The sequence below is a fragment of the Macrotis lagotis genome, chromosome 1 (genome assembly GCF_037893015.1).
Source record: "Macrotis lagotis isolate mMagLag1 chromosome 1, bilby.v1.9.chrom.fasta, whole genome shotgun sequence".
Classification (NCBI taxonomy): Eukaryota; Metazoa; Chordata; class Mammalia; order Peramelemorphia; family Peramelidae; genus Macrotis; species Macrotis lagotis.
Genome location: NC_133658.1, coordinates 492,914,042 through 492,929,309, shown reverse-complemented (window position 1 = coordinate 492,929,309; position 15,268 = coordinate 492,914,042). Strand labels below are relative to the sequence as shown.

At 34.9% G+C, this 15,268-nt stretch overlaps 1 pseudogene; it reads right to left on the bottom strand.

Moving 5' to 3' along the window:
• Window positions 1-327: 327 nt before the first annotated feature.
• On the bottom strand, window positions 328-2,518 carry LOC141504877 (uncharacterized; annotated as a pseudogene).
• Between the last annotated feature and the right edge of the window lie 12,750 nt (window positions 2,519-15,268).

The window sequence follows — 15,268 nt, the reverse complement described above, 5'->3', positions numbered from 1 at the left end:
GTTACAGCTATAAATTCATTAGCTACAGATTTAATTAGCCTTGCACTGATGTGATGTCTTTTTTTTTAAATATCCATAACCCTCCACATTCCTAGGCTTAGGCTTCTGTTCCTATATATTAAAAAAATAAAATCTAGATTTAGTTTTCTATCTTATCTGATAGAAAACACCACATTTTAGAACTACCTGCCTTCTTCAAAGCAAACTTCCACTCTACATTCTGTCAGAGAGTGTAGTATCCATTCCAATCCTACATATTCCAAGTTTAAAAGTTTACAAAGCTAGTGTTCTGGCCAAGAAGAGGAAGACCAAACTTCGAGTGGTTAATAACAGGATCACAAGAATTGATTTGCTGAAAATAAGTCACACCTTCTCAGATCTTTGATCTTTGGTACAGATATTGGCTACATCAATCCAACATTACCCACACCACAAATCACATGGCACATTTTATAATTAGTCATTTGTGATTTTTCTTTTAGCTGTGTAAACAAAGGAAGAAATGCATTAAGAAAACCACTAGGACTTATTTCTCCAAAATACACACCATATGCAAGACCCAGTTCTTCCTTTGATCAAGTCCTTGGGAGAAAGAGAGGATCCAGACGTTACAGTTTGCGCTCCCCTTTCTGTGTCCTTTTCTTTTCCTTCTCCTTTCACTCCTGCTTGGCCAGCTTATCTTTCTCCCTTTGTAGTTTGTCTTGTTCCTTCTTCCTCTGAGACTCATCCCACAATGAATCTCGCTCCAATTTTCGAGCATTCAGGACATCTTCCACATTGGTGTTTCGAAAGAGATTTTTCAGGCCCAATGTTCATTGTCGTAGCAACTGAAGCATCCTTCTCATCCGCTTCATCCTCCTCATCTGTCACATTGGCATATTGGGCCAATAGAGCAGCTTTCCGTTGCTTCTCCTCTGACACCATCTCGGGCTTCAGCAATGGCTTGCACTTCATCTTCTTTTTTCTCTTTGGTGACAACATTCTGGGTTTCCGACCACCGCTCGACAATCTCCCTGCAGATATCAAGGAGTGAGTCTTCTTCCTCTCCGTGGCACTGTGCCTGGCACGGACCCACAAACACGTGGACAGGCTCGTTTTACAAATGAGGAAACTGAGGCTCAGGAAAGTTAAGTGACTCGGCCCAGGCCAAGCAGCACACACGGTGGGCACGAATGCCGAGGGGGGCCCACGGGCTCGCGAGGACGGCTGCCCCATGGCCAGCCCCGCGGCCCGGGCTGGCTGCGAGGGCACATGGCGGACGCAGGGCTCGGGCCCCCGGCTCCTCCAGCCCCCAGGAATTGGTATTTCAAAGAGTGAAGCATGTCAGAAAAAAAAAAAGGAACTGGAGGTAACTTTATAGATGCTATCTAGAAGAAACATTCTAAAATGTTAACTCAAAATTTTGAATTCCAAGAGGGATACAGAAAATAAAGGACTAATTAAGTGTAGGGACCATTAATCCAAAGAATAAAAATCTAAAGTAGATGGAAGGCACAGAAAATAATCTTCAAAACCAGTGAATAAAAACTGAAGAAGAGAAGGGGAGATTCAATTTGATTATTTAGCTAAGAGGAACGAGGAGGGGGGAGGGGAGAACTCAATAACTAGATAAGAATGAAAGAAAAATAATAAGCAATAAAATAAGCAAATAACTCATTTGTAAAAAAATTCATATTGCAGTTCTACTAGAAAGATAAAATGTGAAAGAGTGTACACATTCTTGTAGTTAGAAGGAAGAAATGAGTGACTTTAAAATGTCTTGAGATCAGTGATTTTCAAGAAAGGAATCATGTTATATCATATGGGCCTGATATCCCTCTAAAATGTGTAGAAAATCTTCCCAATAATTGGATGGTTATATGAAAGGTCATAGAGAAACCCAGATTTCTGATCCTAATAAATATCCATCAATGAAATTCACATCAAAAAGAATCAAAAGTAAACTCCTGGATAAAGCACTGGTCCTGGAGTCAGGAGTACCTGAGTTCAAATCCGACCTCAGACACTTCATAATTACCTAGCTGTGTGGCCTTGGGCAAGTTGCTTAACCCCATTGCCTTGCAAAAATCTTAAAAAAAAAAAAAAGTAAACTCCATCAACTCTGGCAGGAAACCAGTTGAGGTAGGGAGAGAAGGGAACACAAAATAAAACCTCCCATCTCTGTGGACTACAAGTAAGGCCAGCACGCTGGCAACCTTAATTTCAGCTTTTGATTTATCCAGTCTGGCATTTTGAATAATGTACTCTGCATATAAGTTAAAGGAATAAGATGATAATTTACAGCCTCCTTGTATTTACCAATCAGTTGTTCTATATTCAGTTTTAACTCTTGCTTTTTGGTTTCACATGGTTTCTCAGGAAACAATTAAGATGGTCTGGTATCCCCCTCAAAAAAAAAAAAGCTCTGCCTTTAAACATTGTCTAGAAAAAAACCACCCATTGACCAGGTTTAAACATGTTTGACAATGTTTGACTCAAAATGCACCTTACCTTTCTGCCAAAAACTGGAAATCTTCATTGTCAGTCTTCTGGAACCATGATTAGCTATAGTATTTACAAGTTCTTAAGTATATGAAAATTGTTTTCCTTTACAGGAAATGTTATAGCCATTAGATAATTTCAGTTTATATCAGTTCATATAAGTCTTCCTAGATTTCTCTGAATCTGTCTCTTTGGTCATTTCATACAGCATAGTGTTTCATTATATTTATAAATTCATAATTGGTTTATCCCTTCCTCAAATTTATGAGCAGCTTCCTTAATTTCTGGTTGCTTTTTACATAACAAAAAATGCTGCTTTAAATTATTTTTGTATGAGTCTTCCTCACCTGTTAAAAAATATTTAGGGGTTATTGTTCAATGTCAATGGATCAAATGGTAATCACAATTTAATGACTTTTTTAGAAAAATCTCAAATTATTTTCTAGAAGTACCAAATCGCAGCTCCACCACTGATTCATTTGTGTGTTTGTGTGTGTGTTTGTGTGTGTGTGTGTATGTGTGTGTGTGTGTGAGAGAGAGAAAGCAAGAAAGTGAGAGACAGAATGAGTCACACAGAGAGACTGAGAGACAGAGAATCTTCCAAATCCTCTTCAACAATTAACACTTTCCTTTTCTTGGTCATTTCTGATGAACTAATGGGTGTGAGGAAAAACCCTAAAACTTTTAATTTGCATTTTTCATATTATTAGTGATTTGAGCATTTCCCCCATATAGTTGTAGATATTTTTTGAGACTGCCTGTTTATATCCTTTGACTACTAGAGTATGTCCTTATTTTTATATGGTTGAATTGATTTCCCATATAGTTTGAACATCAAACTTGTATCAGAGAAATTAACAGCTAAGTTTTGCTCCAGTTCCCTCTCTTCTAATTTTAGCTTTCTTGATTGTGTTTGTACACTTTCCAATTTTATTTAATCACACTTATCCAGTTCATCTCATCAGATTCACATTATTCCTTTTTTTGTTGAGAACTCTTCTATATTTCATAGCGTGAAGGACATATTCTTCCTTTTTCCTCTATTTTCAAAAAAATGAAAAAAATATATAAAACAATACATTTGTATGACAAAAAGTCATTCCCCAAAATAGGGAAACAAATTTATGGCCTCAAAGGATTTAAAGAAATATAACTTAACAAAAAATTATTATAATTATTAGCAACCTAATAAAAGAATGCTTTGAATCACTGAGAGAAATACAAACCAAAATCGGCTTTATCCTTGGTCCTCTTGTCTATACTTTTTCACTAAATGATCTTATCAGCTCCCATAGATTCAATTATCCATTCCAAAGTTTTTGTTCACATCTAGTCTCACATCCCCATTAGCAACTGGTGCTAAAGACATTTTAAACTCAGTATGTCTAAAAAAAATCTCCCACCCACCCCCATCATCCTTCCTTCCAAATTGCTCTATTGCTATTGAAGACACCATCATTCTCCCAATCCTCTAGCCTCTCAGCCTAGGTGTTATCTTTGACTTGTCTCACTTTCTCATCTTCCATATCCAATCTACTGTCCAGACTTTTCAATTTCATCTCTCAAGTGCATCTCCATCCCCTCTGATACTTTTATTACTCTGGTGCAAAACCTCATCTTTTCTTGCTGTTCTTCCTACCATAAATCTCACTTGACTAGTCTATCTTCTACTCAGTCATCAGTCTCAGAGATTGCTAGGTGCTGGAGTAGGAGAGCAAAAGATTTAAGATGAAGATAAATTGACTTTATTGATTTAAAAACAGGTATTCCAGAGTACCTAGTAGATGGGATGGATAATTTTTGGATGGGATTTGGAGGTAGGAGCATTGAGAGGGATCAAGACATGGGTGATAGGAACTGAGGTTTGGTTGATTATATACTCAGATATCTCTGGGATATGCAGAGTATAAACTAATGTAAGTATATTCATCATTGAGTGAAGAATGCTAACTCCTCTTCTAGATGGAGATCAGACAGGAGACAATTGTAGCATGTGATAGAAGGTGTCCAGTCATTGCTCTTCTCTTTCTTCGTAAGACTGGAAATTAAGCAGGAAAAGATGCAGTTATTGCTGAAATCTGAACCTGCCCAGTAAGGGATAGGAATCCCCCTCCCTTCTGACTTTCCTATCTCTCTTTACTCCAGAGATAGGTACAATAGAAGATGAAAGCCCCGAGGTCAGAAGGATGGTGCTACTCTTCTCACTAGAGGCTCTCCACACTCGGAGAGATGGGAGATTAGTCTGGGTGCAGCCAGAGGTTAACGTTACCTACTGGTTGTACAGATAGTAGTTGCCTCTGGCTAGCCCCAAGCAACCTGAGTGTGGAAGATGAAGCAGGAAGTGGAAGTCTTGAGCCCAGCGTGGGAAAATCTTGTTGATACAGGTGCTCCTTACTGTCTTCCCTTAGGGGGCATGAGCCACAGGAGATGGAAACTTTGAATTAAAAGAAAGCAAAGTCTCTGCATTTCAGATAATTTCTGGTAATATTGCAGAACAAATTTACTAGATTTCTCTTCGATCCTGAGGAGGAAAAAAAAATAAGATGATCCAGTAGCAAAGAGGAATGGAGTTGATATGATTGCCCCCAAATGCACCTGAAAAACCCTACAATCTTATACCCCGCTACAAGAACTATATAAGTAAAACTAATTTCTCACATTGTCTCAAAGTATCTAGAATTGATCAAAGCTCATAAAACCTCAATACTCAGTATCATCTATGGCAACTATTAATTTATTTTCCATGGAATTAATTTACTTTTAGCTCCCACTCCTTTTCCTAAATGCATGCCTTTGAATAGAGGCTTTTCTACCTAGTTCTTAGATGTGTGTGTTTATTCTAAGACAGCATGTTCCTTTATGTTGCCTTAGTCAGAACCCCCTCAGAGTGTGTGAATTAAGCACATAAATAATTGAGGTTGACAAATACCATGGGGAGGAAGAAAAGGCACACAGCTTCTAGCTGGCAGGTTATAACAAGAAAGGCGATGAGTAATGTTACAGATTAAAAAGCAGGCAGGCAAAAATTTAGTTTGGCTTCTTTTTTATGTTTAAAATGAAAAGTTATCACTATCACTATTCTAACCATAATATGATGTGTTATTCTGTTGAACTCTAGGTATGAGATTAAGAATCAGTGATAAAAAAAACATTTCTTGGAATTCAGGGACTCCTTCGAGCCACTTCAAAACATTACTGAAGAGTTCTAAGGGAAACCTGTCTTGTTCTTTCCTGCTTCAGCTTCTCAGACAACTTCTGAGTAGCTACCTAATGAAGAATTTTGTAATAGGTTGGGGGGTGGGGAAAGACAGAAAAATTCAATTCTTCTCCACCCCTGCACACTGTTTTTCTGTACCTTTGTCTTGTTACACAGATATAATTGTCTCCTTCATATTGTCAACATGAATTTTAAGTAAAAACTGTCAATACAACAAAATTGAGATTGCAACTTGGGTTGCAAAATAGCAAGTGCTGGGGTACCCCAGGAGGGGTCTAGGAATAGGATTTATATAAGGTACTAAGACATGGCTGCCAGAAAGACTAAGATGCCAAGGGTTAGGCATCTTACAGTTCCAGTAGGTATGTCGTTTTAGATAACAAGCAAACATCCATAAAGAAAGTTTGGCAATCTCTGGAGGTGAGTGTTTGAGAGAACTACAAAATAATCAGAGACTACAAATATCCATGTCTAGTCAGACCCAAGTAATTTGTTGGCCTGGGAACAGAGACCAGGGCAACTCTGGTCAGTAGACTATTGTGTTTGTCAGTGTTGTATGAAACTTTAGAAAGTGGGGAGGTGGGAAGGGATAGGAACGTTTTAGACTCAATGTTCCTGTTGTCATAGTAGTGCCATACACACAGTAGGCATTCAAATATGTATTTGTTTAGATAAAGCCTTGCCCACATCCTTAGTAGTAAGTCTCATGACTAGATATTAAAAGTTTTTTTGTAGCAAGTATAGATAACATCATACTAGAATTTGCTTCTTCCTTTTCCTGACCCAAAATCATTAGGGAAGAAAAGATAGAACCTAAGGGGAAAAAATCATATGGAAGATTCAAAAATTGGTTTTTAGCACTATAGAAAACATACATACATAATGCTATGGTTAAAACACTCAACTATATTTGTCAAAGGATGTTTTGTATCTATAAAACATAGCAAAAATATTTGGTCTAGGATTGCAATTTTTTTGCTGTAGTTAGATACTCCATCTAATGATGCAAATTTACATATTATCTGAAACTTACAGTCTCAGAAAATTACCTGGGGGTACTGAGAAGTTCAGTGACTTACTGGTAAGAGACAAGATTTAAAAATCCATGTCTTCCTGACTCCTGGGCTTTTATCCAACAGAACATGCTGCTACTCATCACATAAAGATGCTTCTGAAAACATCTAAACATAAAGCATTTTTTCAGGACAGCTGAATCAGTATTTCACCTTCACTGTCAAAGCAATTAGCATGCCAGCCCAGGATTTGGAGATCACTTTCTGCCCATTATGAAATTCTTCAAGAAGAATGTAGTTTGCAGACCTCTCTTTTTGCTGCCAGTTAATCCAACTGAAAGACCTCTCCAAGTCACAAAACTGCCTCTAAGGTTGGACTTGCCCTTCATGGGATCACCATTCAAACATCTATGATCAGGGGAAGAACACACATCAGAAGCAGCAAAGAGGTTTAGTTCATCATCATGACCAGCATTAATTCTGACAATTCCAAAGAACTCATGATGAAAATGCTATCTAACTTCGGAGAAAGAAGTGGTGGAGTCTGAATATAGATAAAAGCATACTTTTTAAAAAACACTATTTTACTTGTATTTTGTTTTTTTGTTTGTTTGTTCTGTGTTTTCTTTCACAACATGACTAATGTGGAAATATGTTTGCATGACTGTACATGTATAACATATCAATTGCCTGCCTTCTCAATGAGGACAGAGAGGAAGATGGAATTTTGGAACTCAAAATTAAAAAAAAACTGTTAACAATTTTTACATGTAATTAGAAAATAAAATATTTTAAAAAGATAATTTGATTGATTAACATTAAAATTATTAATTAACTTTGTAGTAGTCATTTAAAAAAATTGGTATGATTTAGACATAAGTAGTGAATATTATTAAGTTCTAGATTTTTAAAGGAGTCCTTTGTGAATGAATGCAAACAGCCATTTGGCAATAATAACTAAAATTTATAATAAACTTTAAGGTTTGCCAAGGATCAAAGAAAATGTGTAGGCCTTCATCATTTTGGTAATGTGACCTCAATTCCACAGTACCAATTTATTGAGCTGAGCCTTGGAAAAGGGGACTAGTTTAAACATCCATACTGGGGTGGGGGGATGTAGATGAAAATGACATATCTGCTAAATATGAGAAGCAATTGCATGGATTTCTATTTGTACAGGCCCTATAGCCATACCAAGAATTGAAAAGAAGATGAACATAAGTATAAAAAAATGTACAAATATGTACAAAAAATGTACAAATAAAGAGCAAAACGATTATGATAAATGATACTAGCACAAAAGCAAATTGTAAAACACAAGCATACTAAAAACTTTCTTCAATTAATATATATCAACATGCACAAATAGTTACATACATGGTCAACATGACATAAATAAATATTAATATGATCACTTTACTGCATGTGCAACCATTGACCCCTGAATCCTCATCACATAGTTACTATCCCATTAGAATTGAGTTCCTTTCTACAGTGCTCCTATAATTGTCAGTTCATTATACAGGCTGATAACTATTCTCATCACAGCAATTCTAAACCTGAAATCCTACACATTTCACATTGGTTCACAGTGTTAGCACACTATACTTTGTTGGGCATGTTTATATCCAAGGATTCTGTACCACTGAGCAACTGGGGAGTAAATATGCTGTTTCTGAATTTAATCCTTTCCAAATATTTGAACAGACTAACCTTTCTCACTTTCAGCATCTATTTATGAGCTAATATCTGAGTCAGGCAATTTTTTCATAATAGACAAATCATTTCTTCTGCTTGAAGTCCATTGAATGTTCATCAGTTTCTGACTGCTAACCTCAACAACTATGAAATAGTATATTTCTGTTGATTCGCTAACTTGCTGGTCCCAAGATCACCAGGATTTTTCCTCAGAAGTGTGATTTTGTACTAAAGGTCTTGACAACAATCTCAGACATCATCTGTTGCTTGTTTTTGTATCAGCATTCCCTGGGGCTGAGGCTATCATTGCTGGGGCAGTTTCTCTCTCAGTCAAAATATATGTAGAGAGTTGAGTGTCTTCAGAATTCTCATCCTCAGAAACCTCCAAGTATAAATTATTAAATTACCTATACCCTTTGATCTAACAAAACCACTAGTTGATCTATATCCAAAGACGATTAAGGAAAAAAGAGAAAGAACCTATATGTTCTAAAACAGCAGGTCTTTTTGTGGTGGCAAAGAACTGGAAATTTCAGTGATGCCCATCAATTGGGGGAACTGACTGAACAAGTTGTGATATATGATTTTGATTAAATAATACTGTACTATATGAAATGATAAACTCAATGATTTTAGAAAAACATGGGAAGAACCAAAAGAATATTATATATAATAATAGCAATATTGTTTTAAGAACAACTTTGAGTGAATGTTATTTTGACTATTATAAATATCCAAATTAACTATAAAGAATATAGGAAGAAAGATGCTATCTGCATCCAGAGAAAAAAATTATAAATAGATTTATAGCATAATTTTACAAATATACATGTGTTTATATATATATATATATGTATATACATGATATGAGGATGAGAACATCAACAAATATGAAATGATACTCCCCTGCTATCCCTTTGCCAAGATGAGAAGATCATATTTGGTGCCACTGAAATTGTTTTCAATATATTGGTTGTGTTAATATTTCTTCTTTTTTGTCTTGGAAAAATATATGGGATATCTCTTTAGGATGAAGAAGGGTAGCATATTGAGAAAACTAATAAAAAAATATATCAATTAAAGGGCTTTTAATAAAAGGTTTTTTTTTTAAAAAGAAGAAGAAAGGGGGCAGCCTAGGTGGCAAGAGCACTGGCCCTGGAGTCAGGAGGACCTGAGTTCAAATATGGCCTGAGACACTTAATAATTACCTAGCTGTGTGACTGTGGGCAAGTCACTTAACCCCATTGCCCTACATAAATAAAAAATAATAATAATAATAACCTAGCTGTGTGACCTTGAGCAAGTCACTCAACCCCATTGCCTTGCAAATACCAAAAAAAAGGAAAGAAAAAGAACTAGAAGAACCAATTGTAAATGGCTTTCTCAGAGTTTAGCCATAAAAAGGTGAGTTGCAGTATGATAGCTAGCTCTTATGGATGAAGTGAAGATTTTTTGAGGATGGGGGAAAAAGACATGAGAAGGTTTGTAGGCAGTAGGGAAGCAGCCAGTGGGCAAAAATTGATAGAGAAAAAAAATGGGGTTTTGAGAGGATGAGAGAAAGAGAAACTATGAGAGATTTGAGGAAAGATGAAAAGGTTTAGAAAAGACTAAGTACTAAACTGAATCAATTAGAAAAGAATGAAAGAATTGCCTTTCCATAGTGAAGGCCCAATTTACAGTACAAAAATTTGTTTGGGATACAGTTAACACAATTTGTTATTTTCTCCAGCTTTGTTAAATAGCATGTGGGTAGAAGTAATGGCAAGGACTAATTAAGGCCAAGAGAAAGTAAATTCCTCATTATGAGAGGAAGCTGAGACAGTACTGGGATACAACCCTTATGGGATATGCCAGAAGTTATGAAATAGGATAATAAAAGAAAAATAGACTGAACTTGTAAAAAAATGTTGAAATATAATAATAATGATAAATAATAGTAAGTTTTTCTAAATTCTATTCCTAAATATTCCAAAATCCTGGTGATCTTGGGACCAGCAAGTTAGCAAATCAATAGAAAAAGGCTGAATATACCCTAACTCTGTTGTCTGTTCAAATATTGGGAAAGGATTAAATCTGGAAATAGCATATTTGCTTCCTAGTTGTTCAGATTCCTTGGACATAAACATGCCCAACAAAGTGTAGGTTAAAAAAAAAGGCTTATTCCTTTTGATCTGTTCAGCCTTCATTTTATAGCCAACTTTGCCAATAGGTGAGAAGTCAATGACAATTTCCCCCTATGGTAATTACAGTCTCAGGAAGACAATGATCAGGATATTGGAAAATTTGTTCTGCCATCAAGATGCTTAAAGTCCAGGGAGAGAACAATTAATCAGATAATATTGTGTATGGATGATAGGCTTTGAGGATCAAGTGGGTAACTTAGTATTTTACAACCTTCATTAGCAGGCCACCAAGGAGGTTAATAATTTCCCCCATACTTTGTTTTTGGATAAATATGGCTGTTTTCCTCAGTTCTGGGTAATCATTTTGGACGGACAGTCTTCACCTATAGGTTTACAGTAAATCCCAGAGAATAAAACTTCTTGTCTAAACTATATTTTCTTTCATTTTATTTTAACCCTATATCTTTAAGGTTTATGGGTTTAAGTTTTAGAGTTCTCAGTCTCAAATGGAATGTATATAAGTAGATAAATCAATATAGAATTTATTAAAACAGGATGGAAGGGGCAGCTCAGTGGCACAGTAGATAGAGCATTAGCCCTAGAGTCAGGAGGACTTGAGTTCAAATCAGACCTCATACACTTAATAATAATTGCCTAGCTGTGTGACTTTGGGCAAGTCACTCTTAACCCCATTGCGTTAAATAATTAAAAAAAACCCCACAAAAAACCAGAATGGAAGATGGTCACCAAGAAACTGAAAGAAGTCCAAACATCTCTAAATTATTACCACAAGACAAAGAAAACTGAACCAACATCAGATGAGGCAGAGATCTCCATAGATTCCCAAGAGATCTTGGAACTACATCAGGGGCTTCCTAAATGTGACAAGTAATAAAAAAGAATAATAAAAGCAGAATTTATGACTCAATTTATAAACAGCCACTATGGTCCCCATGCTTTGCCTCAAAAAGAATTATAAATATTTTTGTAAATCCTTAAAGTTTGTTTTGCTTAGAACTAATCTCTGCTTTTATTAACTCTCTCTCTAATTCTTACTTCTCCCTCTCCTTTCTCTCTTATTTCCCTGATGTGAGAAAAGTATTTCCTAACTATGTATGTATACTTCCTTCCTTTGATCAGTTCAGATGAAAGTGAGGTTCAAGTGTTGGCTACTCCTTCTACCTTTTTGTTTTACATAGCTACTTTCACAAGCTAATTATATGAGAGAATTTTCCCTTATCTTCCTTTCCCCTCTATTATATACCTCTTGTCCTTTCTTTCCATTCTCTCTTAAGATAATCAATACATAATCAAATTACTCTTAGGCCTTATGTAATTAAACTTTATTAGCCATTATGATGATAGAGTTCAGAGGTGACATCTGTAACATCTCCCTATATTTGAATATAAGCAATTTTTACTTGTTTAGTTCTTATGATTTTTCATTTTTATTCACCTTTCTGTGATTTTTAACTTTTATATTTGAATGTCAAAATTTCTCAACAACTCTGGGCTTTTTATCAATAAGTTTTAGAATTTCTCTATTTCATTAAAGATTCATTTCCCCCCTCCCAGGTAGTATTAATTACTGTTTTGTTGGGTAATTTAATTTTGGTTTTACCTTCTGAAATATCGTGTTTCAATTTCTCCTCTTTTTTATAGAGTTGGATGTTATGTTGTATGTGGCTCCTAAATTCTTTCTTACTCTGATTTCAGTCTTTTTTTTCTTTCACCTAGAAACAATGGATTTTGACTCTGCTATTCCTAGGAGTTTATATTTGGGTGATTGATGGATTTCTTTTTGTTTTCTGTTTTTACTTTGTGAGGATATCTGGAAAATTTTCTTTTAAGATATCCTGAACTATATCAAGGCTCTTTTTCTTTGTTTTTGTGACATTCAGATAGTTCAAGGATTCCTAATTTTTTTTCTTAATTTGTAGTCCAATTTGGCCTTGCTGTAACATTATTTGTATTTTCTTCCATTTATTTTGGTTTTTTGACTTTGTTTTAATTTTCTGGGGGTCTTAATGGAGTCATTAGATTTCCTTTGGTCTATTCTGATGTTCAGATTTATTACCTGAGCAAAAATTTGTATCTCTACTGTTAAGCTATTATATTCCTTTCCAAATCTTTCTTCCATAGCTTTCATTTCATTTCTAATTCTTTCTTCAAGAATTCTCATTTCATTTATAAAAATATTATTTAGAACCAAAATGGTGGGTAGAACTTTCCTGAATTTTCCCAAACTCCCCTCCAAACAACTTTAAAATAATACCTCAAATAGAATTCTGGAAAACAGAGTCAATAAAAGGTTGGGGTGAAACAATTTTCTAACCCAGGACAACTTAGGAGGTCAGAAGAAAAGGTGAGCAGCCCAAAGCACAGCACAAATCTTGGAGGTAGCTGCAACAGCAGCTTAAGGATACCTCAGCACATAGCTGGGAAGGAAATCAACTTCTAGAGAACAGAGGTAACAGATGGTTGGGATAAAGCAGTTTTCCAGTCCAAGACAACTTAGTAGGTTGGCAGGAAAGACCATCCACAGAAGTAGAAATTAGACCTCTAGCACAGGGTCAGTCTTAGTTGGGGCTGCAACTGCAGTAGCAGCAGTACTTTGAGGAGATCTCAGAACATAGACAATAAGTAAGGGGTCAGTCAATGGATCAAACAAAAAAGATTACAAAGGATCCTTTGTTCACCCTGGATTAATGACCCTGTTATAATTGCCCAGATCCAGTTCTGGGTCATGGTTCAAGTGCAAAGAGAAAGTGCAAAGCCACAGAAGAGCAGGGGGCCTTAGTTACAGTTCCAAAACTGAAAGGAGAACTACTCCCAGTAATTATAGATTAGAGAACCTAATCACAATCCCAGGGCCAAAAGGAGTGTCATCACTTAGAGTTTCAGGGAAACAAGGATCAATCTAGGTAAAGACTAGAACATAGTCCAAGAAAGCAATGAGATTAGATCATACCATCCTGAAAGCTTTGAAAACTTAGAAATGATCTCAGAAAAATAAAATAAAATAAAAAATAGACTGAATTAAAACAACTAAGTAGGGAAACTCCATTTTACTAAAAGGTACCCTAGATAATAAATTAATATCAATACCAAACACATATATACCAAATGGCCTAGCATCCAAATTCTTAAAGGATAAGTTAAATGAATTACAAAAGGAAATAGAAATAAACTATACTAGTGGAGGATCTCAACTTTCCCCTCTCTGAACTAGATAAAACTAATTAGTAAATAAATAAGAAATAAAGGAGATGATTAGAATTTTAGAAAAGTGGGACAGCTAGGTGGTACAGTAGTGGATATAGCATCAGCCCTGGAGTCAGGATTACCTGAGTTCAAATCTGACCTCAGGCACTTAATAATTACCTAGCTGTGTGGCCTTGGGCAAGCCACTTAACCCCATTGCCTTGTAAAAACCGAAAAAAAAAAAGAATTTTAGAGAAGTAAAATATAATTAAAACATCTGGAGAAAATCTAATGTGAATAGAAAGGGGCATGCCATTTTTTTTAGCTGTACATGGTACCTTAACAAATTGAGAATATAAAAACCTCACAATCAAATCTCAGAAAAGCCACTAAATATATCCTTTTAAGACCATAGTAAAATAAAAATTACATTCAACTGGAAAGCAGTGAAAATATGGATCAAAAATTAATTGGAAATTAAATAAGCTAATCCTAAAGAATGAGTGGGTTAAAAAACAAATATAAGAACAATTATTTCATTAAAGAAAATGACAACAATGAGACAACATACCAAAATTTACAGATGTGATCAAAGCAGTATTTAGTGAAAAATTTATGTCTCTAAATGCTTACATCAATGAAAGAGAGAAAGAGCAGATTAATGAATTGGACATGCAATGAAAATAAATTAGGAAAAGAACAAAATAAAATTCCCAATTAAACATCAAGTTTAAAATCTGAAAAATCAAAGAATGATAAAAGAAATTGAAAGTAAGAAAACTACTAAACCAATAAATTTTTAAAAAGGAGCTGGTTTTACGAAAAAAAGAGATAGATTAATCTTAGGTGACTGATTTAAAAAAGAAAAAAAAGAAAACCATATTGCCAGTGTCAAAAATGAAAAAGATATATTCATCACCAATGAAGAATAAATTAAAGCAATTATTAAGAGCTATTTTGCCCAATTATTTCCCAGTAATCGAACAATCTAAGTGAAATGAATACTACAAAAAAAATAAATTGTTCAGATTAAGAGAAGAATTGAATAACCCTAAATTAGAACAAGTTATTTGTTGAACAAGCCCCCTAAGAAAGAATCTCCAGGACAGATAGATTTACAAATGAATTCTATCAACTATTTAAATAGTTAATTACAATACTATATAAACTATTGTAAAACTAGACAAAGAAGAAAACCTACCAAATTCCTTCTATGATCAAATATGATACTGATACATAAATCAGGAAGAGCAAAAACAGAGAAAGAAAACTATAGACCAATTTCCCTAATGAATATTGATGCAAAAAATTAAATAAAATACTATCAAAGAGATTACAGATATATCAAAAATCATATTTTATGACCAGGTATGATTTATACCAGGAATATTGGCTGGTTCAATATTAGGAAAACTATCAGCATTCCTGATGCAGCATAAATAGATGCAGAAAAAGGTTTTGACAAAATACAACACTTATTCCTATTAAAAACACTTGAAAGCTTAGGAATAAATGGAATTTTAAAAAAAATG